The sequence below is a fragment of the Eubalaena glacialis genome, chromosome 2, assembly GCF_028564815.1.
Source record: "Eubalaena glacialis isolate mEubGla1 chromosome 2, mEubGla1.1.hap2.+ XY, whole genome shotgun sequence".
In the NCBI taxonomy this organism is placed as follows: domain Eukaryota; kingdom Metazoa; phylum Chordata; class Mammalia; order Artiodactyla; family Balaenidae; genus Eubalaena; species Eubalaena glacialis.
In genome coordinates this window covers 52741791-52760119 of record NC_083717.1, presented here as the reverse complement: position 1 = coordinate 52760119, position 18329 = coordinate 52741791, and the positions used below count along the sequence as shown (strand labels likewise).

General features: G+C 39.8%; 1 pseudogene; it reads right to left on the bottom strand.

The window, feature by feature from the left end:
* The window catches only part of LOC133084597 (E3 ISG15--protein ligase HERC5-like), a 49993-nt pseudogene extending 38556 nt beyond the window's left edge, over positions 1–11437 (bottom strand).
* Between the last annotated feature and the right edge of the window lie 6892 nt (positions 11438–18329).

Genomic DNA, 18329 nt, shown 5'->3' with positions numbered 1-18329 from the left:
ACATTGCTTTGATAATTTATCCAGTAAAATAAGTTCGTCTATCACTGTGTATTTCTGAGGAAACTCCCCAAATGGGGATCACCCTCTTTAAAAATCAATGTTCCTACTGATTGTGAAGTGGCACTTCTGCAGGGGAATGCTTCAATCCAATGTGAAAATATACAAATCATAAGAAGCATGTTTTGGTAACCTTGAGAAGGAGGCATCTGGTTAAAAACAATCAGCCAAACTTTAAAGGGACATGCAAACAATGGAAAAATATCCTTGAGAACAGTGTAATTGTTTCTCTGGGTTATATTTTGGGCAATTGGTGCACCTTGAGTAAACCTCTGAACTGTTAATAAAGGAAGACTTCCAAAAATAGTGTTTCCCCACAATACCTTCTTATTTGAATTCCAACGAGTTAGCTCATAAATATATTGTAAAGTAGGATACTGAGCCCCAATGCGAAGGATAAATTTCCCCTTTGGGCCCATCCAGAGCCCTTTTTCGGAGTTGAATCTTCCTCCTTTTTGTTTCCACATGTCGTTTTGTCTCTCTGGCACCAATCCCTGAAATTTTAACAAAGTGTCAGTAACGTTCCTGGGAGGATGAAAAGAAAAACTGCCATTAGTTGATAGTTTTCATTTTGCAGAGCTGCTGTCTTGGCAACACGATCAGGTAAAGAGCTCCCTTTTGCTTCTGCAATGCCAGCCTTTGAATGACTCGATACCTTAATAAAATGTAATGCACTTAGCAGCCGAATTGCATCCAATAATTCTGCTACTTGTTTCCCAATTTTAATAGGCTGTCCTGGGGTTGTTAAAAATCCCTTTTGGGTCCAAAGCATACCAAAATCATGCACCACCCGAAAAGCATAGTGACTGTGTAAATATTAGCGGATTTTCTTTTGCCAACTGGCAGGCTCTTGTTAGTGCTATTCATTCACGTTGTGCAGAAGAGATATTAGGTAAGGGAGCATTTTCAAAGATTGGCACTGGACAAATGATGGCAAAACCAGCCTGGTATATTTTCCGTGATGTCTTCACAGATATGAACTGTGAGTGAATAATATAAAATCAGGGTTATCCATAGGGCTTTTGTGAAATCTCTTGGGAGATATGATTGTCAGTTAAAACAATGCAGTCATGTTTTTCATCATTGACTTCTGTTTCCTCTGGTAGCAGGGTGTCTGGATTGTTTAGTACACCGGTGAAGAGTTATATTTGGTGAAAGAAATGTAATTTCGTGGGCAATTAATGGGCTTGCTGAGTAATGTTGTGTATGATGAGAGGTTAGTAAGGCTTCCACAGAGTGGGGAACAAAGAAAGTGAGAGGGTGACATGATTTTCTCTTTTGATATGATACAGCCCAGCTATTGCTGTGATAACCCAGAAACAAGGGGGAAGACCCTTGGCTACTGAATCTAGCTGTTGGCTATAATATCAGATTGTCTAGTAGTAAGGGACATATTGCTAAATTATACTCCTACTGCAGTCCCCTTGTTTACATGAACAAAGAGGGAGAATGGTAAATTATAATTTGAATGCCCCAATGTCTACACTAGGCGATATTTAAGGGTCTTTTATAGCTTCAGAATATTCCCCAGCAAAGAGGTTCAAGTGCTCATACTTCTTTAGGTACTAAATGTACTAACTTGTTCAGCATCACTTTCATCATGGGTCACAAACATGATATGTGAAGGAAGTCTGAGTAATCCTTCTGGTATGAAAAATTCCCCCTTTTTGAGTGAAAAAATATATGGGCTTCATAGACTTCTAATATATCTCTACCTAGCAGGTGAATCGGAGCGCTTGTTACTAGGAAAAAGGAATGCCTTCCTTTAAGTTCTTCTAAGTAAAATACTAAAGGCAATGATTCAAGAGCTTTAACAGGTGCTTTAGAAACCACCATCATTTGCGTCGAAGTATTACTCAGAGGGAAGGAGGCTTTAATTTTGGTAGGATTGAAAAGGTGGCTCCTGTATCTATTAGGCCTTTGTTTCTCTTTGTATAATCATTTCTACTTCTCTCATGGTGTTGGTGAAGAAAAGATGAAAGTGTCCTAGTGTTCCCTCAGAGCATCATTATTGTTATTTAACTTGAAATTCACGTGTAAAATCCAGTTTACCTTTTAGATTACTTTCTAAATACAAACAATTTTAAAGTTTGGGCTCTCCACAGTAAAAGAAAAAATCCGTATTTTTCTGTCAGTGTGGAGGTTGGTTAACTCTCAGCTGACACAGTAAATTGGTACAATGAAAGGTTTGTAACTTTTATAGGTATAGATTTTTCTTTCTTTTTAAAGGTTTTGAAAAGATGGTTGACCAGTTTGATAAGAGTGTTTGTATGTAATGTGGACCAACTTAATTTGATTAGAGTAGCCAGTTCTTCATTGAAACCTTCTAAAAAGGCAAAGTTAAGTAAGGATCATTTCAGTGGTTGGAGAATTATGAATAATTCAGAAACAGCTGTATCAGTTGATACAGGTCTGAAAATCTAGACACATAAATTCGGATAAATTCCTTAACAAATCCCAATGGGTCTTGACTAGGACAGGGAAATTCCTTAGCTAAAACCCTAAGTTCTGCTTGGGTCCAAGAATGCACCAAGGTTGGTTAGCCTATTCCTGTAATAAGTTTCTCCTGAAAAGGGACATAACTACCTCTGACTCCTTTACCAGAGGAGAGGAAGCAGCAAGAGGCAGAGAAGATGAGAAAGAGAGATAGCATCTGAAGCAGCAGTTCAAATAGAAGATGATCTCATGGAGGAGCAGTGAAAGAGACAGTGTCACTGCTAGCAGCATTTTAAAATTTTGATACAGTTCAAGTAATTTCTTCTTGGGTGCCTGCAAAGAAGTTATTTTATCATTTCTTTTTTAGAGGCTTCTAGATACCAAAGTAAGCATTCTATGCAGTCTGTTTTGATCTTATGGCCAGCTTTTTCTACTTGCATATGCAAAAACATCAATTTTGGTGTATCAAAAGAACCCTAATTTGGCCGTTTAAGGTTGAGATCTCTTTTAGTATAATTTCCTCAATTAAGTAGGTACTTGCAAATATAAGTTCCATATGTATTGTACATGAACCTGGCTTTGGTGTTAGAGATTCGCTTTCTGACACCCCATTTATCTTTCTTAGAAATCCTATTTCCCAATTTCAAGTTGAATTTGTTTGCTATAAAATTTATTAATGAAATTGCACAGTGGGCGGGTATGCTCCTTGTGAGCTTAACTACTCTAAATGTCACCCCAAAGTCATTTCAGCTCTTTTTATAGGTCTTGGTTTCTCCCCAGACAGTCTAAAACTGCCATGGGTACTCAGAACACTGAGTGGCCAGCTCTTACATGTGGTCCCTGGAGCAGCAAGTTTTTAATTAATTAATAACTTTCCCTATGTGGCTGCTGCACAGTGTGAGGACTCTTCCGCCACGATTCCTGTAAATTTCTCAGTTGCCTCAGAAATCTGTGACTGGGAGGGCATATCTCCCTTTCCTTCAAAGCTGAGCTCTTTTGTGATACCTTTGGTTTTATCCTAAAAAAAAAATTCAGTTAAGACAGCCAAGTTGACATCAGGTCAGTCTCCTACGTAACCCTCCAATCTAAACAAAATTATCCATCTCTTTCTCAACTGGAGGTAACCTCAGTGTCTCTCAACTGAGCAAATACAGGCACCTTTTCTTGAACCTAAGTTCAGTGATAGCCTACTCCTCATAAAGAGGAATTTAACAGCTTCTGAATAAAGTCAGGATCTTCAATTAAGAGTTAGATATGCTGTACCATGAGAAACTAGGCCAAATTCATCTGGACTCATCAAGGAGGTGGGTGGGCACAAGGGGCCCCTAACTGACACCACAGCTCCAGACCCTCATAGAGCTCAGGAAGAGGAAGGAAGTCTTCCCTGGGGTACCTTCATGGGTCACCAAAACTGTTGACTCGGGAAAAAATGCACACTGTAACAGCTGTGAGTCAAGTTTTTTTTCAGTGTCTTACTGAGGACTGTATCCCTGGAGACAGCCTCTCAGATAGCTCTGAAGAACTCTTCCAAGATAGTAATGAAGGAGGTCAGTATATATGTGAATTTGGCAAAGTGATAGCCACAATCAACAACACGTCTCAGTAAAAAGTTGCTGTTAGTAATGGAAAACAGATATCTTATATGATTTTAGTCTTTTTAAGCATGGGGAAAAATACAAAAACTTGGATGCATAAAATTTTCTTCTGAAAATAACTGTCTGAAGGCCTTTTCTGCCAGTTTTCCCATAGCACAGTGTGCTTCATTCTGATCTGCACTCTGAACTGATTTCAGGGTGTGTTGAAGGTCAGCAACTGCAGTGATTAATGACTCAATCCTTGTAGGGCTCGATGACGTGAAGTTCTTTAGTTGAGACGGTAAATATTCCCAGTGGTATTAAATGACCCCACAGACACAAGAGGCGGCCCCAAGGAGGGTGACAAGAGTACTACACTCCCACGATTCAGAATCACCCCCAAAGATAGCCAAAAGAAATAAAGACAGACAGTTCCTCTGAGAGCTGTCAAAAGTAAGTAGAACCTCCGCTGCAAATAGAGTGCAGCCCACATTTCTGTCCAGCCATATTTTGGGGCCCAGAACATGATTACTGAGTTTTCTGCATCAAGAAAACTGACAACCTTCACGTCCCAAGCAGGCAGAAGCCAAGCCAAGTTTTCAAGACACAAATGAGACAAACATGACGCTATAGGTGTTGCTGGGAAAGGATTGAAAGGTACCCAGCCAATGGGTACCCCCAAAACCAAATTCACAAGATTCTGTACTTGAAAAGGGCGAGACAGCATGAGATTTTACCTTTCTTTCTTGCTCCAGTTCACCGCAGAGCTGACTCTGGTAAGATTTCTCAGCCTTTGCTGGCTTCTGCCAGTTTTCCTAGCAAAATTTTTTCAAGCTCTGGAGTGAGTGTGTTTAAAGTAGAAAGTGTAGACTTGGTATCTACCAGAATTTAGCAAGGATTTCCATTCATTTTAACTTCCCTACAGCTGTTTAAGGTAATAACTTATGGCAGTTTATAGGAGAATCCCTCGGAGTCCAATCAACCCTGGGAGGAGTCCATATGCGAGACTTCTTCAAGCGTAAACTTGGGGACATTTGAGTTGTTTTGGAAGGATTTGACTTTGGTTTATGCTATTGTAGTCTCTTCAGAGTAGAAAGCCAATTCAGAAGGGGATTAATAGCCTGAGTACATAGGAAGATGCGGAAGTAGTAGGAGTCATGTCAATCCTTTGTTTCGGTTTCTCTTGTGTCTTTAAATTTTCATTAGTCTTTTACAATGAACATTTCAGTGAAGCTATTTTGAAATCCTGAATACTTTTGGAGGAGTTGCATGCTAAGTAAAATACCAAATAGGTATTCCATTCTGTTTGTTTGATTTAGGATCCCATGCTTTCAAGTGCACTTCTTCAATAAACAATCTTGTCTAAGACAATGTCTAAGACATTCCCGATAATCGCCATTGTAATTCTAGATTGTTTTAGTAAGGTTTTTGCCATTTTTGTAGGTATTTACATCTTGCAAGACCACAGGTCTTAAACATAAAATAAACAGGTGTGCTAGAAGTTAGAGGGCCCAATTCTTTGAAACTTGAGGATTTCATTTTTTTTAGTTAAGCTTTGGGTCTCTCAGAGACAAATTAATAACTAAGAGGAAGAGGAATGTGTTGCTGGCTTGGGGATTTTGTGGTATTTTGAAAGGTACGTCTTTGCGTAGAAATTTCCTTGAGGTGGTAGATAAACTAGTGTTGTTCTGACTTGTTCCATGACGAACAGGTCAGATTGAAGGGCTGCATGCAAGGGAGTAAAGCTCAATATGAGTTACTCTGTAATGATAGGAATAGTGAACTCAAATGAATCACTAGCTATCTCGTTTGTGCATTTAATTTCCTTTAGGTGATTACTAGTCAGCTTCTGATCCCAGTCCTCCTTAAAAATAATCTGTTTTAAAATGATGAAAGTAACAATTATTTAATACAAACTTTTTCACTTCACGGAGCAGATAGTGTTCTTTTGGAGAACTGCCAAACAGGAAAGAAGACAAGAAGCCTTTATAGGATAAAGAAGAAATGACAAGGAAGAGACAAATTGAAAATATTTGTTTGACTAGGGTGACATAGTCACCCTGGTTTAGAATGACAAGAAACAAGGAAATAAATATAGAGCCCATACACCAAAAGAATGGACAACTTAGAAGAAATGGAAAAAATTTTTGGAAAGGTACAATCTCCAAAGAGATTGTACCTGCTTCAGCAGGAATAGAAAATATGAACAGACCAATTACCAGTATAGAAATAAAATCAGTAATTAAAAAATTTCCAAAAAGCGAAAAGTCCAAGACCAGATGGCTTCACAGGTGAATTCTACCAAACATTCAGAGAAGACTTATTACCTACCTTTCTGAAACCATTCCAAAAACTTGCAGAAGAAGGAACACTTCCCAATTAATTCCATGATGCCACCATCATGAATGGTGATGATGCCACCAAAGCCACACAAGGATATCACACAAAAAAGAAAATTACATGCCAATATCACTGATGAAGATCAGGATAAAAACAAGAATGTCCACTCTCGTCACTTTCATTCAACAGACATAGTTTTGTAAGTCTTAAGGCAATCAGAGAAGAAAAAGAAATAAAAAGAATCCCAATTAGAAAAGAAATAGTACCACTGTCACTGTTTGCAGATGACATAATACTATACACAGAAAATCCTAAAGATGCCACCAGAAAAATACTAACCCTCAGCAGTGAATTCAGTAAAGTTTTGGATACAAAATTAATACACAGAAATCTGTGTTTCTACACACTGTTGTTGTTTCTAACAACTAAATATCAGAAAAAGAAATTCAGAAAACCATCTCATTTACTATCACATAAAAAAGGATAAAATACCTAGGAGTAAACCTACATAAGGAGAATAAATCTACAGATTAAATGCAATCCTTATCAAATTACCAGTGGCATTTTTCACAGAATTAGAACAAAATAACACAAAACAGCTCAGATATCCAAAGCTCTCAGATATTGAGAAGGAAAAATGGAGCTGGAGGTATCAAGCTCCCTGACTTCAAACTATACTACAAAGCTACAGTCGTCAAAAGCCTATGGTATTGGCAAAAAAACAGACGTAATAAAGCAAAGAAAGATGAGAGAAAGCCCCCAAAAAACCATGCACACAAGGTCAGTTAATCTACACCAAAAGAGGCAAGAAAATACAATGGACAAAAGACAGTTTCTTCAATAAGTGGTGCTGGGAAAACAGGCCAGCTACAGGTAAAAGAATGAAATCAGAACATTCTCTAAAACCATACAAAATAAACCTTACAAAAATAAACTCAAAATGATTAAATACCTAAATGTAAAGTGGGTTACTATAAAATTCTTAAAATTCTTAGAAAAAAATATTGGCAGAACATTCTTTGACATAAAAAGCAGCAATATGTTTTTGGATCCATCTCAGAGTTATGGATAAAAAAATAAACAAATGGTATCTCATTAAACTTAAACCATTTTGCACAGAAAAGGAAACCAAAAACAAAACAAAAGACAACTCACAGATGGGAGATATCATTTACAAATGATGGAAAAGAAAATGGATTAATTTCCAAAATATACAAATAGCTCAAAATCAAAAAAACCAACTAAACAATCAAGAAAAGGAAAGAAGACCTAAAAAGACATTTCTCCAAAGAAGACAAATGTCAATCAGGTACATGAAAAGATGCTCATTGTTGCTAATTATTAGAAAAACGCAAATTAAAACTATAGTGAGGTTCATGTTTCTGTCTCTTTAGGAAGAAGCAATTAGCCTGAAGCAGTGAGGCATCCTGCTTAAATATACACGCGGGTGACCGGTCTGTGATGGAAAACGTCACCTGTTCAGCTACGTTTATTCCCAAAAGAACCCACTGTCGAAAGGTGCTTTCCACGAACGTGGTAGAAACGCCTACGGTTACTCACAGGGAAACGAGCTGTTGCGAGCTTTGCAAAGAACGTCCTCGCCTGATTCTCTCCGTTGAAAGCCGATATCCCCTCAGCTTGTTATTCGAGGTAATCACCAGGAGGGTTTGAAGTTTCTCTCCCATTGCCCTACCGTCTCCAAACGCTGGAAAAATATTCGATGCCCTGGTTGAATACAGTTATTTAAAGACCAATGTCCTAGCTTTTAAGACAGAGCTACATCATTACAAAGGGAAACAAGACGTATACGACCATGGAAAGCTATCTTCTCTGATTCCCCTTTGCAACACAGATGGCAGGAAAGTGTTTAAGCTCTTCGTAACTGGACAGCATAACGGAGATCTTAAACACATGACACTTCCAGGGTATCTTCAGCCCTCATGGAAACACAGGGCCGATTGTCTCCTCCCGTAAGACATCGTGGGCCACAAGGTGCTGTGTAGAGTATGGTTTTGTTTTGTTTTTGAGTTAATTTTATTTTTGAAAATTTTTACCAAAAGGGGTAAGGAATAGAATTCTAAAGGTAGAATATTTAGGGAGGTAGAGAACACCAAAACATATCTGTGTTCTTATGGGATCTTTTTCATTCAAATTTTCAGGACAGTGAAATGTTATTTTCATGTTCTTTAAACCTTTCACTTGAATTCTGTCAGTTCCTGTAAGAAAAAAGAGGAATTTTTTCTTTTCTTCCAAAGTCAATTTGTGTAAACCTTTGGTGGGATGTGAATTGTCGTATCCTTGTTCATGATGTGCATTCCTTCAAATATTTCCCAGTCGTAATTTTCCAATAATCACATCCTTGAGTTCTTCAAGATGGAAAAATTCAATAATCTCCTTGTCACACACTTTGTGAAATCCTCTTTGAAACTCTTTATAAACCGCCTTTACAGAGATGTTGAAGATCTAATTGACATATTTAGAAACATAGTCTCGTTAGTCTGGTGGTCAGTTACGTGACTTCCATTAGGAATTGTCTACATCATTTTTGTCCCAACGCACATTAAAATGAATGTGAAATACTTCTCCAAAGTCATCATCTTCATCAGCTAGAAGTGTTGGCAAACTCTTTCCCAAAACAGGACTGAGTTCTTTCAAGTCTTCTAATGATGGCATTTGATCCCAAATTTTCTTAACAGAGCCAGTGGGAAAAGGATGTTAGCAACATTGCAATTGAATATGGAGAATCCACACAGAACCCCAAAGACGAAATAACTTCTCAAATTTAGGCTTGACAGGAAACCACATGTAGGAAGCCTCTTCAGGATATGTGAACATCCCATATTCTAGCCAGGTCATTTCTTCAAAGAGAAACTGGAAAAACTGCCCTGACTCCTCCAAAGTCATATCCAATTTCTCCACTAAATGAAACTAGTAACTCCCTCCTCAGATCTTCAATCTCATATTGATTTAGCTGATTCAAAACATCCTCAACCAAGTGACTCCTTCTGACTGTTAGACTCAAGGTGCGCCGTAAAGCTAATTCAGACCCTTCTTGTTCCACAATGCAAGCCATCCGCATAGAAGCTCAAAATTTCTTCTGTATTTTTAAAAGTGAGACTGCATAATGTAGATTACTTTTCGACAGAATATTAGAGATAAATGGAAAATTACTGAATATGACAGGATACTGGCTGTCCATTGAAGTGTCTGAGTTCATTTTCTAGGAGGACCTCTGTATGCATCTTCATAAAAATCAAGCGTATGTGTTCATTTACTTTGAAGATATTTTCAGGCAGTTGACATGTAGTCTGATTTACCCTGTGCAGCTTTTTCAACATTTCTAGGAAAGATTTAATGTGATAGTTATTCTCAGTACTTCCAGTCCAATAATTCAGTTGAGAAACGATGGCTGTTTTTACACCTGGACCAATTTGATGAAAGCAGATTCTTACAGAGATGCCCAGTATTCCTCCAGAACCTCTGACGACTGGTCACTCATTTTATAAACAGCTTCTGCAAACGGAACCACCAAGCTGTCCCAGTTATAATCATCATCACAGGACGTTCTGGGAGAAGGAAGAAAACTTCTAAAGCTTCCTGATGTGGAGAATGAAATGGAAGATTTTTGAGCAGAGTATCCCTGAGACGTGGTTACCGTGTTAGTAAGCCAGTTCTTTTGAGTTAACTCCTTAAAGGTGTCCCTTGCTGTATTTAAGTCCAAATGAATAGACATCGTTTCTCCAGATATTCATTAGCTTAAAAAACTTCCAGCCAGACATGAAAGAGATGAAAATATCTCTCTAATTTCCCTTTTTGTATTTTGCCACTGTTTAGTCTCCACATCAGCAATCCATCGCTTTACATGTAGTGTCTTCATCCAAGGTAGGAATTTTCCTCCCCAGATTAACATCATAGGAATTTTTTTTCCATTCAAAGCAAAATGCTTTGATCCCCTCCAGCAATCATTAACTACTTTTCTGAGGTACGGGTTTCAAATTTGAGTTCTTCATTTGATGGCAATTTCATGGGACATGGTATCAGTTGATTATGTGTTCCACCGTTTCCCAGTTGTCCTTCTTTTCCAGAACCAAAAGAAAGACCTTCCCCAAATCAGAAACATAAGCGTGTGCTGCCTTCCGTATGCTATCTGGGTCACTCTATTCCCAAAGAGCCCAGTTACCAAAGAGGGCCTTAACTCACTCTGTGTTGAATTGTGACCGAGCTGCCCATACTTTCCATCACCAAAAGTAAACAGCAGCCCACCCTTTGTGAGCAGGGCAGCGTGAGCGCCTCCACAAGCGAGGAATTCAAATTTCTGATTGTCCGGCACTTCAATATGGGAAGGAGAATCTTTATTGTTGGTGTGGCCCAGGCCCAGCTGTCCACAATAATATTTTTCCCCATGAGTAAACGTTTCCAGTAATGGATAAGGCCATGCTATTGGCTTCTCCTGCAGATATCTGAACCAAGGGGACCCTTAGAGGTGCTCCACAATCTATGGTGTGGGGGTTGAAGCACATATTCTTCCAACTCCAAGCTGGCCGTCTAAGTTCTGTCCCCACGCAAAAAGCTCACCACGTTTTGAAAGTGCAAGAGGATGATAATCTCCACATGTGATCTGAATTATATTTTTTTCTTGTAAAATGCACTGAAACCTTGCATGTTCTATGCTATAGAACAGGGTTCTATATGGTTTTCCATCTGAGGATACAGCCAGTATGTGCTCTGCCTTATGATCCACAGAATGTATCTTCATTTTTTCCCCTAACTTAATGCACTTCGGCTTCCCGGTTCCATCGCTCCCCACTGGCAGCTGGTGGGCCTCGACGCCGGCCCCATCGCGCTCCAATACCGCCGGAGTTGCGCATGCAGCACATCAGCCGCGTCGCCTCGGTCCTCCGGGACAGTGCGCTGCGGAGCCCGGAGGCGATGGGGAAGAGCCAGAGCTTCACGCCACGCGGCTCCGCGGGCCGGGACACAGGGACCAAGCGCGTGCCGCTCCGTGACCTCCTCTGTGGCCTACGCTCCATCGCCTTTTTCTCGGGCTCCACGGCCTGCCTCAGCTCTCCGGACCTGCGGAAGAGACCGAGTTCCAGCGAGGCAAGGAGAGAGGGAGACGGCCGCTCGGAGAGCGCTTACTGCCCCCGACCGTCGAGGGTCAGAGCCGGGGGGGGGGCGGAACGCGTTGCGGCATCGAGGAACCACGGCCTCCCTACCTCCCGTGCAGAGTATGTTGAACGGTGCCTTGTGAAAGGCTTTTCCCTCGAGAGTCATAGGCATAGCTTTTCTGGCTCCACAACACATATTAAGGCACTTGCTGAGTTCTACGGGTATCTACAGTAATGCTTTGCTAAGATGACAACAGGAAGGAATTCTTTTCCTTGGAAAAAACGGCTCTGAAAAGCATTTCCTGTCGGCAGCCTCGACAAAACTATCGCGGTTAGGGTGGGAAACCCTCTCGTGTATGGGAGAGAATGGGCACTTTCTCTCTAAGAATCGCTAGGTCTCTGCATAAAGGACTCGACCAATTTAGCCTATAAAAAAGTCTCGTTACCTGTTTGTGATAGAAAAGTCTCGGTGCTTCAGGCACTTGGGGTAAGTTCCTTACAGGGAACAAACGCATTGCCCAAAAGCTCGCTAAGGATCAGTGTTGCGACCTTGACTGTACACTCGCAAAAATTGTTCATTCATCTGGGTCGTATGAATCAGGTTCGTATTTCCCTCTCTATGGAGAGAAGCAATTGGCCTACAGCACAGAGGCATCCTTTCCCAATCAGTCTTCAAACACCGACTGCATGGCCACTTTATCACCTCTGGATTAGAGTGGCAACACCGGGGTCTTAAACAAGACATTGCCTGCCCCACACTTCAAAGGCGTCTTTCACTCACTGAAAGAACACACGGCCTCAGAGGTGTTATTTTCTCCATAAGAATCAATTGGCTGCACTCCTTCCGGAGAATTACCTTCAACTGGGAAGGCTTGCCAGAGTTTTTATCTCCATGGGCTTAAACACAGCTTATCTAGCTCCATAAGGTCTAGAAACACCCTTGCCCGGGTTCCAAGATTCCACAAGGGTTGCCTCCTCAGCTCACACACACGGTATACTTCCCTTCCCCTAGAAAGCACTCTGAGGACGATTTCCTGACGGGAGCTTGGTGGAAAGATTTTTCCGGTTAGTATGGGAAACACTTCACTGTGTATGGGAAAGAAACAGCCCTTATTTCCACTGGCACCTGTTGGCAGACTCAGGGGAGTTGGCCTACACACACGCTTAGGTGATGAATATGTTTTATAAAACCCTGCCTGCACTCCTACGTTTATCTCAAAGAACCCATTGCCTAAATGTGCTTTCCTGAAACTTGTTAGAAATGCACGTTTACTCAAGGGAAAGGAGCTGTTCCGAGCAGTGAGAATGTACTCGCCTGATTCTCTCTGTTGAAAGCAGACCTTCCCTCAGCTTGTCATTACAAGACGTAGCTGACCATGGAAAGCCATCTCCTTTGATTCCCCTTGGAACACAGATGGCAGGGAAGGTTTGAAGCTCTTGTTCACTGCACAGCTTTACAGAGATGGTAAACAACCACCTACATTCCTGACACTTCCAGGGTATCTTCCGCCCTCTTGAGAAACGGGGCTGATTGTGTCTTCCCATAAGATGTCATGGGCCACGTGGTGCCTTAGAACTGTTGCTTGTGAAAGGCTTTACTTCTAAGTGCCTTATGAACACCTTTAGTAGCTCAACAGCACATCAGAATACACAGGCTTGTTTTACAAGATTCTGGAAAACTTCACTAGTCAGATCACTACAGCTTCCCTTCCAGAAAAATATCACTATGAGGAAAACTACTTTTTCAGAACGTGGTAAAAATCTTTAGGTTAATACTATCGGGGTTAAATGGGCTGTTGTGTGTACTGTCAGCTGAGTACCTCTTCAAAGACACAATGAAGTTTGCTATACAATCACAATGGTCATCTGTCTGTGAGAGAAACGCTACCCACTTCAACCACTTATGGTAAGTTCCTTGGAAAGAAAACATTTCCTGAAAGTTCTTTCCTGTAGCTGTGACAAACACATACATTTACTAACAGGGAATCAAGTATTTCCATGCTGGTTTTTTGTTTTTTTAAACATCTTTATTGGAGTATAATTGCTTTACAATGGTTTGTTAGTTTCTGCTTTATAACACAGTGAATCAGTTATACATATACATATGTTCGCACATGCTGGTTTTAAAAATCATTCCAATTGTGGGGGTTTGGCCAATTATCTGTGTCTAGTACTTCTGGGTTAGTTTGGTATATTTCTCCATACAGGCTCTAATTGGTTGTCCCTTAAGAATTTTATTCTAAATGAAAGAACTTACCATAACAGACTAGTAAAACAGGTGGTCCAGAGACTTTTTAATAAGGCTTAGTCCAGTAATAGCACATTGAGTCACTTAACAAAATCCTCACCTTACCTGGGAATGAGAATTCATAGCTCTGGTCAGACAAAATTGTCATGAAATGCCTTCCAAACTTTGGTCAAATGACCATGAGAGAGCCGTGCCAACTACAAATTGGCACTTGCCATCTACCTCTACAAAGATTAAATCATGAGGTGCTGCAGCTGCTGATGTTTAACAACCTCTGAAAGGAGTTCAGGGTGGACATCAGGAATGAGACAGTCTGCGCTCGTAAAAAACTGGCAGAACAGGGCTTCAGATAGATATTTTCAGGAGAAGATTTTATGAGCCTAATTGTTTCATCTCATATCTATAAAAGCCCTAAAATCATTAACGGTAATATCTGCCCCTCATGACTAGCAGCAAGCCTTTGCAAAATGTGTGTTTGACTGCATGTACCTTCTTCACTGAAATCTTATATAACACTGTCCTTCCCCCCTACCTCTTTGGAGTAGTTTCTCAAAGCTATCTGAAATGCTGTCTCCCTGGCTATAGTGCTCATTTTGCCCAAACAAAACTTAACTTGCCACTCTCATCTTGTGCCCTTTTTTTCAGTTAACAAAACCTACAAGACCGGAAAAGGCTAAAGCCTGATTTAACCACTAAAGGTTAAACGGTTAAAGGTTAAAACGAGCCACTTTTAGAGTTAGACAGCTTATTTACTTACACATACAGCAAAAAGAAGAGTAAGCCAAAGCGGACAGCCCCCAAGTCCTTGTTCCCCAGTCTAAACATGATAACATCAGACCACAGGGTCTGTTGAGTGCAATGTGAGCGAGGGGTACCCTGTTCCTGGTGTCAATTCTAGGCTATGGTTAAGCAGTTTTACATTCTGTAGCTCTAATATGAAGGAAGCTGGACTGAAAACCTCATCACTCATCAGAAAACAGGAGATGATGAGAATTTTCTCAGGGGAGTAAAAAGTAGTCTCATAGCAGCTCCTAACAATAAGCGTCCCATTTCCCTGTGCTCCAGGAGAATGACAAAGCTTTCTGCCAAGTGTGCAACAAACACTATGGGACAGTCATGAAGCTCTTTTCTATCGCCTCTCTGCAACAAAAGCCTAAAGCTGCTGGGAGGTCAGAAACTTTGTTATCTTTAGGACACTGGTCAAGACCCATTTCATCTTGGAAGAGGAAACAGAAAGACACCCTCTAACCTGGGGGAGAATCAGATATGGGTTCTAAGCCTAGACAACTAGAGGTCTTTCATAGCTCAGGTGGAGGCAGAATCTCTTAGAGACCCACCCCTCAAAGACCCCTGTACACAGAATCTGCCAGAAGTACAGCTGTATTAGAACACAGACTGCACTTTTCTCCAACCAACCTAACTAGCATCGAGTAGTAGACTCACTTGCCAACAAGTGATGGCAGTCTACTATTGGCAGAGGGACAAGGACATGGAGAGAGAACTCTCTGGGATGAACGTATAAATGGAAGTTTTAAAGATGAGAGTGGAGCAGACATTGAGAAAAACCCTCTGGCAAAACAGCCCTCTATTACGTTTTTAAATTTATTTTTTATGATTTCTTCCAATTTTATTGCGATATAATTAACACACAGCACTGTATACGTTTAAGGTGTACAACATAACAATTTATGAATATCATGAAATGATTATCACAATAATTTTAGTGACATTTATCATCTCATAGATACATTAAAGAAATAGAAAAATATATTTTAACATTTTTTGTGTGTGATGAGAAGTCTTAGGATTTACTCTTTTAGCAACTCTTATATATAACCCAGAGCAGAGTTCATTGTACTTATCATGTTGTACATTATATCCCTAGTTCTTATTTGTTTTATAACTGGAAGTTTGTACTTTTGGCTACCTTTATCTAATTCTCCTTCTCACGAACCCCCACCTTTGGTAACCAGAAATCTGATCTCTTTTTCAATGAGTTTGTTTTGTTTGTTTGTTTTTGAAATATAATTGACCTACAAGACTATGTTTAGTTCCTGGTACACAACATGATCACCATAAGTCAAGTTACAATCGGTCACCACAGAGAATATTATATAATTATTGACTATATTCCACACACTGTGCATTTCATACTGAACAGTTATTTTGTATCTGAAATTTAGTGCCTCTTAATCTCCCTCATCTATTTCTCTCTTCTCTCCACCCCCCTCCCCCCTGGCAGCCACTTGTTGGTTCTCTGTATATATGATTGTGTTTCTCTTTTATTATTCTTTTTCCTTTTGTTTTTTAGACTCCACATATAATAATAATATATTAGTATTTGTCTTTTTCTGTCTGATTTATAACACAGCATAATAACCTCTAGGACAATCTGTGAAGTTGCAAATGGCAATATTTTTTTTAATGTCTGAGAAATACTCATTGACCACTCTAGCCACTTTTATTCAACATAGTATTGGAAGTCTTAGCTACAGCAATCAATCAGACAAGAAAAAGAAATAAAAGGAATCAAAACTGGAAAGGAAGAAGGAAAAATTTCACTGCTTGATGATGACATGATACTATATATAGAAAATCCTAAAGATACCACCCAAAATATTACAACTAATAAATGAATAAAATAAGGGAATTCCCTGGTGGTGCAGTGGTTAAGAATCTGCCTGCCAATGCACGGGACACAGATTCAAGCCCTGGACCAGGAATATCCCACATGCCACAGAGCAACTAAGCCTGTGTACCACAACTACTGAACCTGCACTCTAGAGCACGTGAGCCACAACTACTGAGCCCACGTGCCACAACTACTGAAGACTGTGTACCTAGAGCCTGTGCTCCAAGAGAAGCCACCACAATGGGAAGCCAATGCACCACAATAAAGGGTAGCCCCCTCTCACCAAAACTAGAGAAAGTCCACATGCAACAACAAAGACCCAACACAGCCAAAAATTTAAAAAATAAGTAAGTTTGTAAATAAATACAATAAAGTGGCAAGATATGAGATTAATTTACAGAAATCTCTTTCATTTAGTTAGTGTATCATATACACTAACAACAATCAGAAAGAAGATACAGAAAACAATCTTATTTATGATTGCATCATAAATAATAAAATACCTAGGAATTAATCTAAGCAGGTGAAAGAGCTGTACTCAGAAAATTATGACATTGATGAAAGTAACTCAATGACACAGATAAATGGAAAGGTATTCCTTGTTCATCGAGTGGACTAATTAACATTAAAATGACCTAGTCCCCAAGGCAATGTACTGATTCAGTGCAATCCCTATATCAAATTATCAATGGCATTATTCATAGAACGAGAACAAATAATTCTAAAATTTGTTTAGAAACACAAAAGAACTCAAATAGCCAAAACAATTTTGAGAAAGAACAAAACTGGAGGTATCACGCTACCTGTTTTCAAACTATACTACAAAGCTACAGTAATCAAAACAGAATGGTGCTGGCACAAAAACATAGATCATTAGAACAATAGATCGATAGAACAGAATAGAGCCCAGAAATAAACGCATGCCTATACAGTCAATTAATCTACCAAAAAAGAGGCAAGAGCACACAATGGGGAAAAAACCTTTTCAATAAATGGAGTTGGAAAAACTGAACAACTACGTGCAAAAAATCAAACTGGACTATTCTTACACATACTTAAAAATCAACTCAAAATGGATTAAAGACTTAAGTGTAAGACCTGAAGCCATTAAAAACCTAGAAGAAAACATAGGCAGTACACTCTTTGACATTGGTCTTAGCAATATTTTTAAAGATACATCTCCACAGGCAAGAGAAACAAATGCAAAAATAAACAAATGTGACATCAAAATAAAAAGATTTTGTACAACAAAGAAAACAATTGTAAAAATCCAAAAAGGTAGCCTACTGAATGGGAGAAGGTATTTGCAAATGACATACCTCATGAGGGGTTAATATCCAAAATATACAAAAGACTCATACAACTCAACATCAAATAAACAACCAATCGATTTAAAAATAGGAAGAAGACCTAAATAGATATTTTTCTAAAGAAGTCATACAGATGGCCAACAAAGTCATGAAAAGATTATCAACATCACTAATAATCAGAGAAATGAAAATCAAAACGAGATACCACCTCACACCTGTCAGAATGGCTCTCATCAAAAGACAGCAAATAGTATAGCACAGGGAACTCTACTCTGTAATGACCTAAATGGGAAAAGAATCTAAAAAAGAAGGCTTCCCTGGTGGTGCAGTGGTTAAGAATCCACCTGCCAATGCGGGGGACACAGATTCAAGCCCCGGTCCAGGAAGACCCCACATGCCATGGAGCAACTAAGCCCGTGCACCACAACTACTGAGCCTGCACCCTAGATCCCGTGTGCCACAACTACTGAAGCCCGCATGCTTAGAGCCCATGCTGTGCAACAAGAGAAACCACCACAATGAGAAGTTCGCCCACCGCAACAAAGAGTAGCCCCCTCTCGCCGCAACTAAAGAAAGCCCACACGCAGCAGCGAAGACCCAACACAGCCAAAAATAAATAAATCA